The sequence below is a fragment of the Gopherus evgoodei genome, chromosome 2, assembly GCF_007399415.2.
Source record: "Gopherus evgoodei ecotype Sinaloan lineage chromosome 2, rGopEvg1_v1.p, whole genome shotgun sequence".
Classification (NCBI taxonomy): Eukaryota; Metazoa; Chordata; order Testudines; family Testudinidae; genus Gopherus; species Gopherus evgoodei.
In genome coordinates, this window is record NC_044323.1 from 30,744,282 (window position 1) to 30,762,524 (window position 18,243).

The 18,243-nt window shown below is 42.2% G+C and overlaps 1 protein-coding gene across 7 annotated transcripts in view; it reads right to left on the minus strand.

Moving 5' to 3' along the window:
- The window catches only part of JCAD (junctional cadherin 5 associated), an 87,434-nt gene that overhangs the window by 39,306 nt on the left and 29,885 nt on the right, over positions 1-18,243 (minus strand). For 2 of the 7 annotated variants that reach the window (XM_030550267.1, XM_030550258.1), the window contains exons 1-2: positions 4,182-4,302; positions 167-229 (exon numbers count right to left, since the gene is read on the minus strand). The exons of 2 other annotated variants lie outside the window; for them this stretch is intronic. The gene's annotated coding sequence lies outside the window, so the exon portion shown is untranslated. Of the gene's footprint in view, positions 1-166; positions 230-4,181; positions 4,303-18,243 lie in introns of those variants that run through there. 3 more of the 7 variants (XM_030550259.1, XM_030550260.1, XM_030550263.1) reach the window with 2 other exon arrangements.

Below are 18,243 nucleotides of genomic sequence, written 5' to 3' on the forward strand. Positions count from 1 at the left end.
GTGCATGCTGTTGCAATCTTTCACTGTCTACTATAATCAGCATTATATTGCACAGAGACATATTTAGCTTATTCCTGCTGTAGATGTTAAAAGATCCCATTAATCTATGTAGATATCTACATTTGGATCTTAAAGGTGGTATAAAGTTGTTGAAAGATTGACCTACCCTTTCCTTTGTAGCTGGACCTAGTGAGTAAGCTTCCCCCAGCATTCCACAAGTCCACAGGCTCTTGAAACAAAAGCACAATAGCAAGGTTTTAGCAAGTGAGATAACCCTTTCCACTCATGAAGAGGAAAACAACATCTGTTAAAACCAAACAAATTGGTGTAATGAGTTCAGCAAGAGACCCAAAGGATTTTGAAGATATAGCTCAACACACTGTGAAACGAAAATTACAAGAGAACAATTGTTTCATATTCTGCTCTCCTACCCCTAAACTCCCTCAAGATTAATTAGGATGGACTCTGGCCAAATTCATTAAAATACAAGATTTGGGCAGGACCTTGCAGCCTGCTCGTAAGCAGCTCGAAAATGATGGAGAAGTTCAGAAATGCATCACCCTCCAACCAGAACTGCAAACCAAGTATGCATGTGCCATGTCACTGCTATGACAGTCAGGAGAATATTTTAAAATGATCTTGTCTTAATTATATAGCAATGCAGAAAACATTTGCTTTTCCCCACTGAACAATAGATCCTTGTTTATTTTATGTGTGCTTTTTAGGTTGTGAGAAAACCAGTCAAGTTATGTATCTAACAATATACTACTGTAATCTGTTAACATTCCAAAGCCTAAAACCTATAGATTCAGTTGGATTAGTATTTTCTGAGCACAGGAGAATGTGTTTTACAGCCAGCAATTTTGAATAATGCTACAGGAAGTGAGGACACAACCTAGGGCCCCATCCTGAAAACAATGGGCTAGAGTGTGATTTCACAATCTGTCTTGTGCATGTAGTGGTGTGGTGCCATGCCACCAAGGAGCAGTGCAGGGAAGGAATTGTACCTCAGAGATTCACCATCCCACCCAGCGATCCAGGCGATAGTAATTTGCTATTGGTCCTTTCCAGATTACAACCCCTATTCCATGGCAATTCAACTGCACGGGCTGGTGCACTGGGGAAGAAGCGCAGAACCAATGTTCCTGTCACTACCGACTCTCCTGCTTTGTGGAGAATAGTGGGCACACAATAAGAGTCGCAGAACCAGGTCCCAAGTGAGTAAAAGCCATGAGATTCCTTGCCAATTCATACTGCAGTAATTTATTCAGAAGTGGCTTATTCTGCTCTTTAACAATTGAATTTAATTGGGTCGTTATTTTCCACATAACTGTTTATAACAACAACAAATGGTAGCATCTTTTTTGGCTTAATGCAGACCCTTTAAAGCAATGAAAGGAAAACGGTTCAGCTACTGCTCAGGAGCGTGGCTGAATGCTTTAGGCTAGAAGGCAAGGTACGCATTGCATTGTCACTAAGATTTGGTATCCTGACAACCCGGATCAAAATGCTTGCTCATGCAGTTGTACTCAGATTTTTACTCAAGAGCGTGAGCTGAAGTGTCTTAGCTTCTGGGACTTTAACAACTGAAAACCAGTTTTCTGAATCTTTAACAAAAACTCAATCCAGAAGAGATTCCATAGACACACAAAAGTCCATTGGCAAGGATTCGATGCCCAAATCAGGGCTCTAATTTGTAGTTCTAGGACAATTTAAAAATGTAACATTCAGCCTAACACCAAATGGAAAAACAACAGGTTTTTTCTTCTCTTTGCAATGGTAACTGAGTAAAGTGTAAAAGGGCCCGCTTATAATAGAAAGCGCAAAGACTGATAAAAGCAGCAAAGAATCCTGTGGCACCTTATAGACTAACAGACGTTTTGGAGCATGAGCTTTCGTGGGTGAATACCCACTTCGTCAGATGCATGTCGACATGCATCTGACGAAGTGGGTATTCACCCACGAAAGCTCATGCTCCAAAACGTCTGTTAGTCTATAAGGTGCCACAGGATTCTTTGCTGCTTTTACAGATCCAGACTAACATGGCTACCCCTCTGATACAAAGACTGATAATAAACCTTTGCAGACTCAGGTTTAAGGCCCTGATCCTGCAAACTAATCTGTGCAAGTGGACCACCAGTAAAGTCAATGGGGCTCATATATAGACACAGAGGTAGCTGTATAGATCAGGCCAAGGGATTAGTGCCTATGACTGTATTATCACATTCTAACAATCAGGTTTTTAAAGGCAATTTTAGTTTTTAAGACTGGCATTAACTTGATTGTGACTCTTCATGGGAGTAAAGTTAAGCATGAGTTGGGTCACATTTGCAGAACCAGGGCCTTTTACCTCACTAAAGTATTCATCTCTCCTGGTCAGAAAATCGGAGAGTGGGGGGGATAGCTCAGTGGTTTGAGCATTAGCCTGCTAAACTCAGGGTTGCAAGTTCAATTCTTGAGGGGGCCATTTGGGGATTGGTCTTGCTTTGAGCAGGGAGTTGGACTAGATGATCTCTTAAGGTCCCTTCCAACCCTAATATTCTATGATCTGACAATGTAGAAAAGGGATATGAACAGAGACAGAAGCCTCAAACTGTCACAGGCAGTACCCCCCACACACACGCTTTTCAGGGTGAAGGCAAGTTTGTAGCTTTAAAAGAGAGAAAATAGCAAAGCTGGAAAGAAATTCAAAAGCTAGAGAGAGAGAGAGAGGATTGCTTCACAATCTGTTTTCTTAGTTGGTGTGCTTAGACACGAAATAAGATTATGGCTCTTCACAAAAAATACTTTGCAAGATTTGGGGATTTAACTAAATGTCTTTAATTTAGTTACAAAAGCGCTGGTGTTTCTCATGTCTACTGCTAATTCACCCGCCATGGGGGGGAAGGAACAAAGGTTAGTTTCCAGTAGCTGCCTGGTATTAACTGTCCACACATTTTGTCTCCCATGTATAAATTAGAGTAACTGATGCTTTGTTGTTATGATTCTAGTGTAGAATTTAGTTTTTGAAACATCCAGATGGATCCCAAGCATTAAAATTTCTGTTATTCCTGGCAAGAAGCTAATGCAGGTTCTCTTATTAGTAAGCTAGTTTGTTTTGCAGCAGAACAGTCATCTCCCTGCTATAAAAGTACCTAAATGTTTCATTTTATGGCTAAACTGGTAACATCTTGAGAGAGATGCTTGGAAAATCAGAGACTTTGGGCTGGCTATAGTGCTCAATAAACAATCTTTACAGCATCTCCCTTACAGGGGCTTAGTTGGGAATAACAAACACCATAAGAAAACTCGTGGGATGTAGCAGCAAGGCACCATGAAGGAGGCATGTAGCACAGAGGCACTTAGATTTCACAGTCACAGATTACCAAACCCTAATCCCTAAAGCACTACACCCTCTCTGTGCGGGGTGGTGCTTTCCGCAGCCTCAGTTAACATCATTATTTCTTTGATGCAACATTTTAAAAGTCAAAAATGGGGGGGGGGGGGGAGTCTGTAAACTTTGCAGGGCTATCAGTACAGAAACTGAATCAATTAACCAGCAGGTCACCTGAAGGGACCATAGGCTGCAATTTACGGCAGAAGACTCATTAGAAGCCTACATCTGATCTAAAACCTGCCCTGAAAATATGATCTTTCCACTGCTGTGCGGCAAGCCAACCTTTCTGCTCTGAGCTCTTCAATTCCACCTCCCCAGTGCAAAAGTGTAAGGGGAGCTGCTAGCGGCAGACTTTAGGCCCCCCTATGTCCAAGCCAAATGGGGAACACATACCTCACGTAGTCTTCAAACAATTGAAAGAGAGAGCCAAGCTGCTTGTAAACACACTCTCTGGTACTCAAACAGTTACATCTGCAACTGGCACCAGCAGAGACCAAATAATCTACCGCTGCTCCAGCAAAACTATTAATCTGTTTGAAAACAGTCAGAGCAGCATGTGCAGCATACACTCAGAGCTCCGGAACAGGGAAAAAAGCCTGTGGTTTGACATGAGGAGAGAAACTTAAGAGATGCAGTTTGAATCGCTGGCAGCTGCATGACAGCTTTGCAGTGGATTGGTTCGTTTTTGCAGCATGCTTTACAGAAAAACAAAGCCAGCCACACAATTCCCTTGAATCTTAATTCAAGCTGAATAAATTAAGTGGCTTTAACTTGGAGATGTAGGAAGAGAATATCACTGACTTACCAAGCGGCTCCCCCATGCTTTCCTCTGTTCTCTGCGTTTGGGAGTATTGTGAGCGAGCCCAGCCTTGCATGAAGCAGTCACTGCGGAGCATGCCTAGTGCAGACAGCTTGCCTTGTCTTTCCTCCCCAGCAGCTTAAGGACTTTGAAGTGAACCTCAAGCTTCCTGCAAATTATTAAAGATTCCTCCACAACAGAAAACTTTTTTTTTAAAGGAATAAACCACTCTAGTTTCAACCCAGGTGGCATGGCTGTTGTGTAATTCCATCTGATCTCTCTTCATTATCACCTCTCTGAACAATTCTAGCCATGTGAAGTAGCTTAGCCCCCAGGATTAAGAACATTCTTGTTAATGTGCTGCAGACACACACGCACACCCCCTTCAAACATTAATCTTCACAAACCTGTGATGCTGGGTTAAGATGAAATGGGGCCCAGATCCAATTCAGTCCAAGGGCTCTCCCCAAAGCAAAGAGCAGCCCATCACAAATCAAATATACTCTTGCCCCCCCCACCTGATAATCATCCCTCATGTCCCGTCCCTGCAACAGACTCCCTGTGGAGCCCCTTCCTACAGATCTGAACTTTGGCCCCAGCCTTGCAACTTGTTTTGCATAGGTGGAGAATCTTGCTGTGCAGAACAAGTTGTTGGTTTGGGACCCTTGGGAGTTTATGGGTGTATGCGTTCCCCTCCAGCCCAAGGCCTAGATCTACAGCTCCATGAATCGTGCTCTAATCCACCCCTGTAAACGTGCTTACTTGTGCAGTGGGAAGTCAGTCCTGTGCAGCACTTCCAGGAGGTAAAGCATACACACTGCATTTGAAAGCTAAATAAAAGGGAATGTCTGAGGAGCTATGTGGCTGGTTAGCTTCAAGCAGATATCCCCATCACTCAGAGCAGCGTGCCTTTGCAGGCCTCCCACACAGGCGTCTAGCTATGAAGCCGAGTCAGACAGACTTCCAAATGCAGTATGCTCCCAGAAAAACACCACCAGGGAAGCAGAAAAACCTGGCCCAAGAGCATCAGCCACCAGTTCTGACAACAGCAGACTTGCTGGGAACATCCTTCAGCATGGAGTATATTGTTTCCTTTGAGAGGACAAACAAAACACCTCCAGCTCTCCTACAGGAGCTGCTGAGGCTGTAAGTGCTATACAGTTAATAAGGAAAACATCAGCTCTCTCTGTGCATGGAAAATCTGTAGGATGGAAGATTATAGTCTATCAAAGGGAAAATAGGATGCACTTTTAAAATTAATGCTGTCTCACAGGCTTGGCTGGTACCCAGGACAAGAAATCAAAGGGGTCCCCTCCTCCTCTAGAGAAGTGCTTTTGGGGCACCTGGGAGCCAGGATGCTGGTGGCAGGAGATGATAATATTCACATGTAAGTGATGGTTGGAGAGACAGCCCTATGCTTCCAAATCCACCCACCGGCAGCTTCTCCAAACTAAAACACAGAATTATTTGGCTTCTGAAGTGCACCCAGATAGGCCTGTTGTAATAGAATCCTGTCCCAGCTAGCTCTGTTTTAATGATACTACCACCAGAGTTGGCCCAATGTGATTTGAGTAATTTAGTTGATGAATTTCATGATCTCTTTTAAAGAGGAATTGGAGGAATATTTTTTCCATCATTTGCTCAAGCTATAGAGCTGGGCAAATCATTGGTGAATAGATTCCAGCTTAATGAAATTTTCCATATTTGTGAATCATTTCTTTCATTATTCACTTGGCTTTACCTGCCTACCCAAGGCTCTCAAAGGGCTTTGACCATGTTCATGAACAGAGCCTCACATCATCCCTGTCAGATATGCGATGCACTATAGCTCCATTACACAGCCAGGGAAACAGGAAGAGAATCTAAGTGACTTGCCTAAGGTCATCCCAAGAGTATGCAAAAGAGCCAGTATGGAATACAGATTTCCTGCTCCCCCATTCTTAAGCTTTAGCCGTAAGACCACCCTTCTCCAGGCATTTTCTGTTATCTAACAATCCTTTTTTCTTATCTAACCTGCCAGCACTTAAGCACATGCATAACTTTCCACATGAGTACTCCCCACTGACTCCAGTGGGATGTCACTGCCTTCAATGAGGCTACTCACATGCATAAAGTTATGTATGGGCTTAGTACCCACAGGATCAGGGTCTGTACAGAAAAAGCTGTACTCCTTTTGCTGCTAAATGTCTACACCATGTTTCAGCCAGCTACACTCATCATAGAAAAATTACATAGTCTCACTACAACCATAGGGGTAGTATCACAGATACTCCCTAGATGTGGTAACACAATTTGTCATAGTCAGAAGGACTGACAGTGGATTGAACATTTAAATCTCTTCACTGTTGTGTTAAGAAAACTGGGAGGTAGTTCAAATAAAAAATAACCAGAATCTGACTTTTTGCAAAAACCGTTCTGGGATGATTAGCGACATTTGCATGTGTGTACTCTTATCTCAATCACGAACTGTTTGCTATTCTATGGCAGCTGTTCACTAGGAGAACAGAGTCATGGGAAGCAGAGTTGTTTACTTCCCCCTTCCTCCTTGGCCTCAACACCTCTCACTTGTTATTGTGGTGTTTACTATGCAATATACAAAACCCCTCTTCACTCCAGCGCTGGTAATTTCACAACTCTGCTGATTTCATTAGGGAAAGGCTGCCATGGCATTCAAGTGAGTGAGAACGGGGTGAGTTGTCACCGTAGAGGACGGGATTGTTATTTATTGAGCACCATCAGGGTGCAGAAAAAAGGAAAGGACAGTCTTTGCCTCAAGGGGTTTACAGTCTAAGTACAGTACAGTACAAATACACAATCCACGATATAATTGGATACTGCTCACATCTCAGAGCAGTGTGGATAGTTTTTGGTAATGTAATTTTCCAGAATTCTTAGATTGGGGCTTGCTATTGATAGAATTATGGAAGAAGTGCAGAGCTGTCAACTCCAGCGATTTTATTGGAAATCTTGCCATAGTTCCTGTTTTTCTTAAAGTCCCAGCTCTTGGAGCTGAGAATCTCAACTTTCATTTAAAAAAAAAAGGTTCTGAAAAGCCTAACAATGTGAACTCAGTGTAACCTAAATACTCAGAAACTGGATGGCAAATATTTTTAAAAAAGGATTATTTTTAAAAAAGCTAAATGATTTTTAAGCCATAACATCTGATGTTTTGGGGCCAGACTTGTGGTTTTTAAATGCTCAGGGTGGCAGTTCTGGAAGTGCATGTGAGGGATAGATCTGAATAAGAGGATGACTTGTGGATAAGGCACTGGACAGGGACTCAGGAAACCTAGGTTCTGTGCCTGGCTCTGACGCTATTTTGCAGTGTGACCTTGAGAAAGTCATTTCACTTCCGTTTCCTCTTTCACCCTTTGGACTCTAGATTTCTCAAAGCAGATATTGTCTCTTACTGTGTGTTTGTACAGCACCCAGAAAAATGGGCCCTTCTCTCAGCTGGGGCCCTGTAGCTGCTACTATACTACAAATAGTAACTCCAGTGAGAAGATCAGGGCTAAAGTAAGGAGGAGCATGGAACATGGTGAGGGCTGTCCTGGCTGAACAGTGTTTCCCCACAGGTCCCCCTCTACCTTGATTGGTGTAGGGAGCTCCCCCTCTTGGTTCAATTGACTCCACCCTCTGGAGAAGAGGGTAGGTGTTTGGCACTCAAGAGTATGCAGATTCAAGCATCAAAGGGATTGAAAAAAGTAAAAGATAGCAGTGGGAGAAGTGTCCAAGAAGGGGGACATTTCGGAGAGGAAACTGGAAAGAGGAAAGGAAGGAAAAGATGTGAATGGGGGTGGCACTGTACAGGATCCAAAAGGTAAAGGCGTTAGGGGAAGGAGAGAAGAAGCTGTGGAGGGATCCTGAGAGAGGAGTGACACGATCCAGGAGCATTTTGTACAGACTGCAGAAGGCAGGGCGAGCACAGGGGAGAAGGTTTCAGAATTGCAGGAAGACATAGCCGAGGGCTGGACTAGGACCCAGGGAAGGAGGCAAGCCGAGCGGAGTCCTAGGTAAAGTTGCCACCTATTCAGTCAGCTCACATTCTGACAGGTGTACTTCAGGACATTTAAAACAGTTTCAAAATATCTGGCGGTGACAAATTCCCAGCACAGGAATGCAAGGGGTTTGGTCCTGAGGAACTAGAAAGCAGCATCCATAAGCTGGAGTCAGTGGCTAGTATGGAAAGAAAACTGCTGTATCTGTAACCCTGGGTGAGGTGTTCTTTCCCATCTAGTAGCATCAAGACCACTTAGAGCAATTAATGAGTCTGCTCCAGAGCCTTCACTAAGAGGCATAAGCCTTTTAGCTCATGCAGTAGAGACTTATGCATTTAGCTCCAGAGGTCCCAGGTTTGATCCTGCCTGTCGGCGACAGGGTGTCTGTCGGTGTTACACATCCAAAGCTGGAACATACAAATACAGAAGAAACTGGCTGGATAGGGGAACATATAAAAGTAATAAGCAGGGAGCACAGACGAGGGAACAAACGCAAACCATGCAATGGCCAGGTCTTTGTGGCAACAGGAGTCTTGCTTCTTTGGGGTACTGGAGCCTAGGTCATTTCTTTGCAATGGTGATTAAGTGGGAAGCACTGCACTGCTCAGTGCATTTCCCTGCTGACTTTCTGGTTCACTTTGGGCCGAATTCTGCTTTCAATGAAGTCAGGAGTTTTACCATTGACTTTAGTGGGATCAGGACTTGGCCTTTAGCAATTCTTTCCCAACTGCTCATTCCCCTAAGGTTACAGTTCATGTTCCACCTTGGCTTTGCTCATCAGGGTCAGTGCTTTCCCTCCATTTCTGCTAAGCTCATTATTAGTGTTATGTCTCATTTCTGAAAGTGATCTTGTGTCAATGATTTTTGCACACCGCCTGGTTGGGAATGTGATAGAGGCGAGAGGTGCAGGCCCAGCAAGTGTTCAATTAATGACACAGGACTTAAAACACTTTGCACGGTTTGGTTTTTTTCCAACGAGTAAGTTAACTGATTTTTCAAAATTTTCTCTATAGCTTTTGTTGCTAGTCTATTGCTGTATTCTAGACCATATCCTGAAACCACCACATACCTGAGAGTTACCATAACTAACTAGTCACAGATGTAGTATTAAATCCATGGCTATTTTTCCTCCCTCTTCTGTCCTATATGGCACACATTACAGCCATAATATATTAAACTTTCTTGGAACAGATGCTATTCATAAGCAAAATTACCATTATGCATTTGCAGAAAAACATGTTACATTGCCCATACAGTCAGCAAACACCTGTTTATAGAATTGGCACCTTTTTTTCATTTGGAGCATGTTAGCTTGAAATATTTTACAGTTACGTGAAGGGAAGAGTCAAGACTTGCAACAGAGAGGAGATGTTTTCATTTGTCAGTTCTTTTCTGCTTCTTCAGCAGTATTTTGACCCTCGTCACTTGGGGATTCAATTTCTAAACAGCTTCCTAAACATTCTTTAGCAAGCAGATTAGAAGGGCTGCCTTTCAGTGGTGGGGAATCAGTCAAGGTATTTTTCAGTGGTTATTCTTTTAAAATAATTGAAGATGTATTTAGAGTTCTTGAAAAGTGCAGTACTGGAAGCCATGGGGAACTAAGTTCTGTGTTTAAGTCACTGAACTGATAGAGCATTGGTAGCAGCAGTGTAGGTTCCTTGCACAGCTTGGTCAGCGTGCTTCAGCCCTGACCTAGAGGGACCACTTCAAGAGATCTTTCAAGTCCCTTCAGTCTTTGGCCTCCCTACTGAGGCTCGCTGTGGTGTTAGACTTTGTGCCTTGGACACCTGGGTCACTGGGACAGGTAAGAGCATTTGGTGCACTGATAGGGGCACTAGTGGTGGAATTAATACACTACATTAAATTAAATTCCTTCCTTCCTCCCCTCCTCCCGCCAAACATAAGATTTCAGCTAACACTTAAACTGAAACTGCTTGGAGCCTCTAAAACATGAAATAATAATGGGAAAAATAAGCTCCTAAAATACAGTAGAACCTCAGAGTTATGAACATGAGAGTTACAAACTGACCGGTCAACCACATGCGTTTAGAACCAGAATTACGCTATCAGGAAGTAGCAGAAACCAAAAAAAAAAAGCCAATACAGTACAGTACTTGTTAAATGTAAACTACTAAAAAAATTAAGGGAAAGTTTACATCAAAGATTTGACAATGTGCTTGTTTCATTTAAATTAAGATGGTTAAAAGCAGCATTTTTCTTCTGCATAGTAAAGTTAAGCTGTATTAAGTCAACATTCAGTTGTAAACTTTTGAAAGAACCAAAATGTTTTTGTTCAGAGTGATGAACATTTCAGAGTTATGAACAACCTCCATTTCTGAAAACCTCAATTTTATAGCCCCATAGCCTGAGCCTCATGGGCCTGAGTCAGCTGACCCAGGTCAGCTGCTGCTGCACCATGGGTCTTTTATCACAGTGTAGACATATGCTAAGTATCTGAACAAGGCTTACAGAGCCCTCTGTCTATTTACGAAACTTTTCTTTTCACCCTGTGACCATGGCAGAGAAATTTCCTGAGTGGAGTTCTCTGCCCTGTCATTTCTCACATGAGCTCCAGAAAATCCCCAATGTCAAGCAATTGTTATCTAGACCTAATATGAACTAAATTGATTACAAACTAAGTGAGAAAGGGACCAAATATTTGCTAAAACTGGCCAGCTGAAAATTATTCTGGCATGGATTGGAGGAATCTCTCAGTTGGTGTAAAGTTAGCAGATCCAGCACTTGCACCAACCACCCCCAGCTTGGTATAGAGTGCGTCAGGGACAGAGGGACCTATTGGCACCAGGGTAGACCTCTGTTCTGCTGATCCTCAGCTGGTGTAGGGGCCCTAAGAAGAGCTCAGATGCAGAAGAAAATCTGCCCTAAATGATAATGAGGTCTGTTACACTGCAGCACACAATACTGCACCTTAGACCTATGATGTGTTTCTAATGTTTATTTTAGAATTGTATTGCTCTATAGAATTCTGGTCCCTTGAACTAGATTCATGAAAGTGATATGGAGTGCTGAGCTCAACTCATTAAAGATTAGAAAGACATGGATCATCTTATAGTTAAAGCAAAGGGCTAAGGGTCAGGGGATGTGGGTTCTGTCCACAGAACCACGGCCAAGGAAACGATGCTAGCATTTTTCTAGAGAGCTGTGCTTAAACCAGTCAGCACTCAAGCCTTGTCTACACTGGCAAAACTACTCATTGTTGACAATGGGTATCAGCAATTGCTCAGCTAAACCCATTGTCGACACCTACTGTTAGCAGTTCATCATTTTCAAATACAGACCAGGTTTCTAACATGATTTCCTGGTCTGGAGAATATGGAAATAAAGTACCAGCAAAAGGTGTGAATCCCATAAGAGTCAGGTGATGAAAGGCCTTAGTAAGTGTGTAGCTGTAATGAGAAAAATAAATTAGTGCAACAAAAGATAAAAAGCAATAGGCCTGGTCCGGATCTCATTTACAATGGCATAGAGCCCTGATCCTGAAAGGTATTAAGCAGCTCCTGGGAGGTGCTAATGCCTTCAACTCTCATTAACTTCAAATGGTAGTGGAGGGCACTCACCAGCTCCCAGGAGGTGCTCAGCACATTGTAGAACTGAGTCCTAAAGCTGAAGTAACTCCACTGAAGTAGTAGGGCTCATCCTGGCCTCACTTGTACCACTGTAAATCTAGTCTCAAAGGAGTCACTCCAGATTTACACAGATGAAAATAGGATCTGACCAAATGGTGTTACACTGGTGTAAAACTGGTGTGAGAACAGAATCAGGTCCAATATAGCCACTCACAAATATGGAGGGTAACTAATGATGCCCAAACACCCTTAGCCTCCTTTATTAAACTAACTGTACAGCTAGTTGAAAAGAGCAATTCCACTTTCAGAACAGCTGCATACACGTTCTCAGGTGCTAGAAGTAATTTAACTTACAAAGACATAGCGTATATCATGAGAAACTCACCTGTTCACTCATATAAAGAGAGATTGAAATGACTAGGGTTGTGTTTCTGAGAGAGAAGACGTGATGAAAGTATCTAAACATTGAAGGATAAAAAGAAGGTATGGTAGACTGAGAGTTTCTATTCACCTGTCTCATAATATAAGAACAAGGGCAAAAATCAATGAAACTAGAGGGCACCAAATTCAAAACTAAGAGGAAAGAGGATAAGAGCAAATTATTTTTCACACAAGTAACCGGTTGGACTGTGGATCTCATTGTCACAAGATATCACTGCAGCCCAGAGCTTGGCAGGAACCAGAAAAATTATATTGATAACAAAAACAATTACTTACTATAATAAATATTCAAAAATAAGAGTTTGGAAGGAATATAATCCTTCAAGTTTCAGGACATAAACCAACCTCTAGCTACAAGAGGGTTAGGAAGAAACTTTCTCTGGAGCAGGTTACCCCATAAATGCCTACTAAAGGGTTTCTTCCTCTGAAGCAGCTGGTATTGGCCACTGTCAATATTGATCAAATATTGGACCAGGTAGACGTTGGGTTTGATCCAGCACTGCAATTTCAAGGTTCCATGTTTGTTATTGGAAAGTAAGAGAATTATATCTTCAAAGATTTTTTTTCACAAAACTGAATTAGGATATCATAGGAGTTAGAGAAGGAAAAGATTAAATCACTTAGTCCATCCACCTGCCAGAGCAAGAATACTCCTCACAGTATGTTACCTAGTACCTTGTCTGGCATAGTTTCACATATCGCATGTCATTGAGCTTCCATAGGTCAATGGGAAGAGATTTTCATTCTTCAATTTATTTGTTTGGAAAAAAGAAATCAACAAAATGGCACCCATTAGTATGAAACAATGGTTAATTGGTTTGATACAGTGGTTTCCTAATTTAACACAGAGCACTGCGTCAAAGGCAATGATGCAATAATATCTTTAGCACAGCATTTTATGTTACAGTAGGAAAGTAACTAAAACAGTGACCAAGCCGTGAGGTAAATGGCAGTAATAAAAATAGCTTATTGTAAGAGCTTTGTGCTTCAGACCCTACAGTTCTATAGAATTTAAGAGGGAGGAAACCAATAGGCTTCTATAGAAATTAAATAGAATTTTATAAATATTTTATGAACATAAATCCTTTTTGAACCGTCCTACAGATGTTAATGAGGAATTATTCCCCTGATATAGAATCATTTGGTTGGTTTAAAAGTGTCTACTGCAAGGATAACATTCTACATGACTCTTCCATAAGGAAAGTAGTTAGTATATGATAACGATGGTGCAGTGTGGAGAAACATGCATCTTCTATAGACACATCCAGATAGCTCTGTGAGAGACTGCAGAACCCCTCCAAACCATTAGACTCTCCCCAAAAAGAAATACACTACCCGAGGAACTAAAGAACTACAATAATTTTGAATTGACAAGAATATTTTGAGGGCAGTTTTTGGTTTTGAATTTGAACTGCTATATTTACCTCAAAATACTAGCCTTATAGATGCAACTGTCAGCCACTGGGTTAAACAGTAGACAGAAAAATATAGATACGTGTCCTTAACTGAGGAACACTGAGCATTGGACAATCCAGTTCCGAGATGGGTAAAAGTTCTTGTTATCTAACTGATATATACCAGAAGTGCCACAATTTGTACAAATCCAAACAAATCCTGACATGGGAGGTTATACAGATTCTGGAGCTGCTGGAAAGAGGCCAGGGAAATGAACCAATCTAAGAGCAGCCCATCAAGACAGGAACAGGGAGAGCTATTCTACAGTTATCCAATGTCACAAATGATCCTTAATATTTCTATAAGGCCCTAGGATTTTAACAAGTTTTTAATAGAAAATCATTCTAAAATTACTGACTGGCAGGTGACACAGCTAGCCAACTGTTCCATGGTTGTACTGTTATCTATGCAAAAGCATTGGTCCACTTCGGTCCAATGTATGTTGAACATATGAGTCCAGGCAAAATTATCTCTAGATGAAGCATACCAGTTGCACAAATGCATGATAGACCAGCTTCATTTTCCCTTGAACCCCTCATAACATGGAGAGATTCTGCCTTTAGGTGAGCTTCTGCCTTTTAGACAAACAGGTGTGAGTCTCATTGCATTCAGTGCATGGCCCGTGCACATATACAAAGGCAGAATTTACCCCATGCACATTACACACTTCCTCCTTTATATACACTTAGGACCAACCACTAATGTCTCACTAAAATCTTAGCTCAGCTCCACTGGAAATGCTTCCCGAGGAAGACCAACTAAGAACTGCATGATTTGGCTGTTTTAAAATAATTGTGTCTACTCTAATGCCCTCTGAACACATACTGGTGATGACTAAGAGAAATGTATATTAGTGGTGAAAAAGTCATGTTAATTACACTGATTTCTCCCAAGGGTCATGATAATGTTAGTGTAGTATATTTACATAAAAAGGCTAGGAAAGAAGTAGTCATCCTACCAAGATGAAAGTCTTTGAAATCTATTAATTCTTTATACCAATAGCCTTTTGTCAGAAAATTGTTGTTATTACAAACAAAACTTGTTAGGAGTTAAAAGGCGTCAGCACAGATTGTTACTTTCGTGTTATAACTTTTTTTAAAAAAATGAAGTTAAGGTGTTACTTCCTCTGTATTCCAGAACGGAAGGTACCAGTGCTTAATTAACCGGGGCTAAACGTTACAACAATAAAATCCTTTAGTAGGCAAAGTCTCATTTGGATTAATAAGAAGGAGCCAACGTACATTTTATAAGGCTTTTTTTAAATCCAGGAAAATATGATTTAAGGCTGCCACTGCATCTTTAACTTGCCCAGGTTATGCCCATATGGTTCTCTTGTAGGGGGTTCAGAACTATAGTTGTACCTGTATACAATGCCATATGTACCGCACTTAGGATCAAAAAGGTAAATAAAGAATACTGTGAAAATCTTAATTAATCTCTTATTTGTTTTTATTGGTTTAAGTCCCAATCCTGACATTGGATGAGTTACAAGCATTGTGAGAAATAACCTTCAAGTACTCTTTTTAAAGGTTAGGCTGATTAAAGGCGTGAATAAAGAGAGGATACACTTGTACTGTACAAATTCTTTTTCTAATCATATACCAATCCTACAGCAGTAGAGATCACATGGGATTCAAAAATTAATCTGTTCATTCCTAACACACACATCACTGATATCACACAGAGGAAATTATAAACTTTCTAGCAATCCCTTATTGGTAGTGGACTGACTACAACCTGAGAGGGTGATACTCAGAGCAAAAAAGAGGTTGTGAACACAGGGTAACCGATGGAAGGACAGAATGTAGAGTTCAGCTCTCAAATTATGAGCCCAGTCATCCCCATGGGCAACTCCCCACTGCAGAGAAAAATGCCCAGGAGGAACTCTGCAAGGTTCATCTCATGAAGTTGCCTTCCCGGTCTCATTTCACGGGGTAGGGATGTCCAACCCCATACTAGGGGAGAGAGTGTGGCCTAGATACCACATGCAGGCTAGGGCTACACAAACCAATCAGGCTGCAAGCTGGCAGTTTCCCAGGCAGCTGCACAGCCAGCCTAGCCCTTTCACATGCTTCCTAGTCAGCCCACTCCACACAACAATACACTAGGAGCCATGCTGTCATGGGGTCTTCCCCCACCCCATCTATTCCCTACTAACATGACATGCTCTGGTTCAACTACAAGTTGTTGGGGGCAGGAATCACCACGGGAGGTTCTACAGCCTTGTTAAGTAGCTGGTCAGACTACCTAGGATATCTTACACTTTTGAAAGCTGAGGGCCCCTTCAGAAATATGAAACCAGTTGTGCCTCTCTTGAGCCCTGGCAGGCATTGTTAAAGGCCAAATGAAGGTCACAAGGTATGTCAATGCTATGGATATACCAGCATAGCAGTGTTAGCATAGCCCTGTAGGGTAGTCACGGCCTACACTGACAGAAAGGGTTTTCTGTCAGTGTAGAAACACTGCCTCCTGGCACAATGTTAGCTACATCTAAGGAACCACTCTTCTGTTGATGTAGCTGCGTCTACACTGGAGGTTATGTCAGCACAGATCTGCCAGGGTGCATTTGTTTTCACTCCCCTGACCAATGTAAATACACTCCTATAACTTAAAAGTGCAGACCAAGCTTCAGAATACACTGGGTTCTTCCTCAAGGGATCCTCCCTTTCCTTACATATTAGGATGAGCAGTGAAAGTGTTAATATTACCATTTAAAGTATGAACACTAGCATCTGGGTTAGCACCCACTGAAATGAATGGAGCAGTTCACATTGTTTCAGCTTGTTACCTGAACCCTCATCAGCCCCCTACCACACAATGTCTTTCTCAGGACAATTCAGCAGCAGTGAAACATCATTGCCAGAGCTGAACCATCATTTGTGGAAACCCTATCTTCCAGGCTCAGCACTTCCCAAAGGGACATTATAGCAAGGGCATTGGAGCCTTCCCAAAAGTGGGAGGGGGCTGGGGGCCCACCCTCCTATTCCCCCCCCCCGAGGCCTCTCTTCTCCCAAAGCCCCACCCCCAATCCACCTCTTCCCCCAGAGACCCTGCCCCTGGCCAAGCTGGAAGTCGGAACAGGACCGGGGAGCCTGGACCGCTCTCTTCTCAGGGGCGGGGAATGAAAGCAGCCCCTCGCCCTTGTCCCCACCCCCAGCGAGAAGGAGGGACTTTGTAGAGTAAACAGAGCTACATCAGAATAGACCAGTTGAGGATCTATCCCAGAAAGGGTATTCAGCTCCCTTCAACCCGTGAGTATTCCAAAATGGACATGAGCCTTGAAGGAAATTCTTGGCCAAAACAGTAGTTTAAGACCCCTGTGTGCATTCAGAAAAGTTTGGGGGCATAGATAAGCAACATCTGAAGAAATTACCATTGAAAATGAAATTAACACACAAAATCTTGCGATATATCAGAACAACACTGAAGATCTAACTTAAATCCACCAAGACCAGGAAATTAAAATAGAGTTAAATCTTTACTACATCCTTCTTTTGTTGTGGCTTGTAGGAATCCAAGAGCACATGTGTGATCGTGCACACAGTACAATTTATACTGCAAATGCAAGGCAAAAATGACCTGAGTGAAGAATGGTGAGTGGTGCCCTACCTCTTAATTTCCACCATTTTTTAGAAAGCAAGCAACAGAGGAGTTTGTTTTCTGATCCTTAAACAATGGTCTCCCTCTATTTCTCAATGGTCTCCTCACCACAAACAGCACCACAATTGGCCTTAGTACTTAGCATCCTTATTGGTCTCAACAGAGATGGTAACGAGTGAATGGTGTGGAAACGGAACTACCCTCGTAGTCTTAGCTGTGGTTACTCCAGATCAGGACTGAGACACAAATGTGGCAGCCTGGAGAGCTTACATTGCTGCTTGCCCTGTGACCAGACAGAGGACTTCAGTTTCCAGGCAGGCCATTCTAGAACTTTTGATGACCACACAAATTTCCTTTAAAAAAAACCAAATCAGAACAACCCCCCCCCCCCCCACAAAAAGCTCCCCTTAAAATTAGCATTAACCGAATTAAGCATTTAGTGTTTATTATTTATTTTTTCTCTCATGATTTGAGCAGACCTCTCCTGAATCTCTAACAATTACACAAGAGACTAGAAGCACAATATAAACTCATTCTTAGCCCTACATAGTTGTTTAAGTTAACCAAGCATCCCAATGCAATGCTGAATTTGTCATCCATATTCCTCTCCCCTTAAGCTAGACATAAAAATAAGAAAGTTGTGAAAATCTAGGTACAAAGAGAGAGAGCACCTCACCATTTCACTGCACTGAATTCATCCCAAATACAAAAAGCAAATTCTCTTTATGCATGGTGTGCAGACAAATAAATGAGCAGTTGAGAAACGTGTGCGGGGAACTATCTATTCTGATGGCAGTATCTTTTGCTGGAGATGGAATATCTGTTTGGGTGATCTGACAAAAATCTTTCAACCAAGTTCTTATGCTATAAGTGCATTACATTTGGCTAGATTCTTCTCTCATGTGATAAAGCAGTCAGGGGTCCATGTAACAGACACTCTTGCACTTCTCAAATATTTGTCTCTCGCAGGGTTCCACATGAACAATC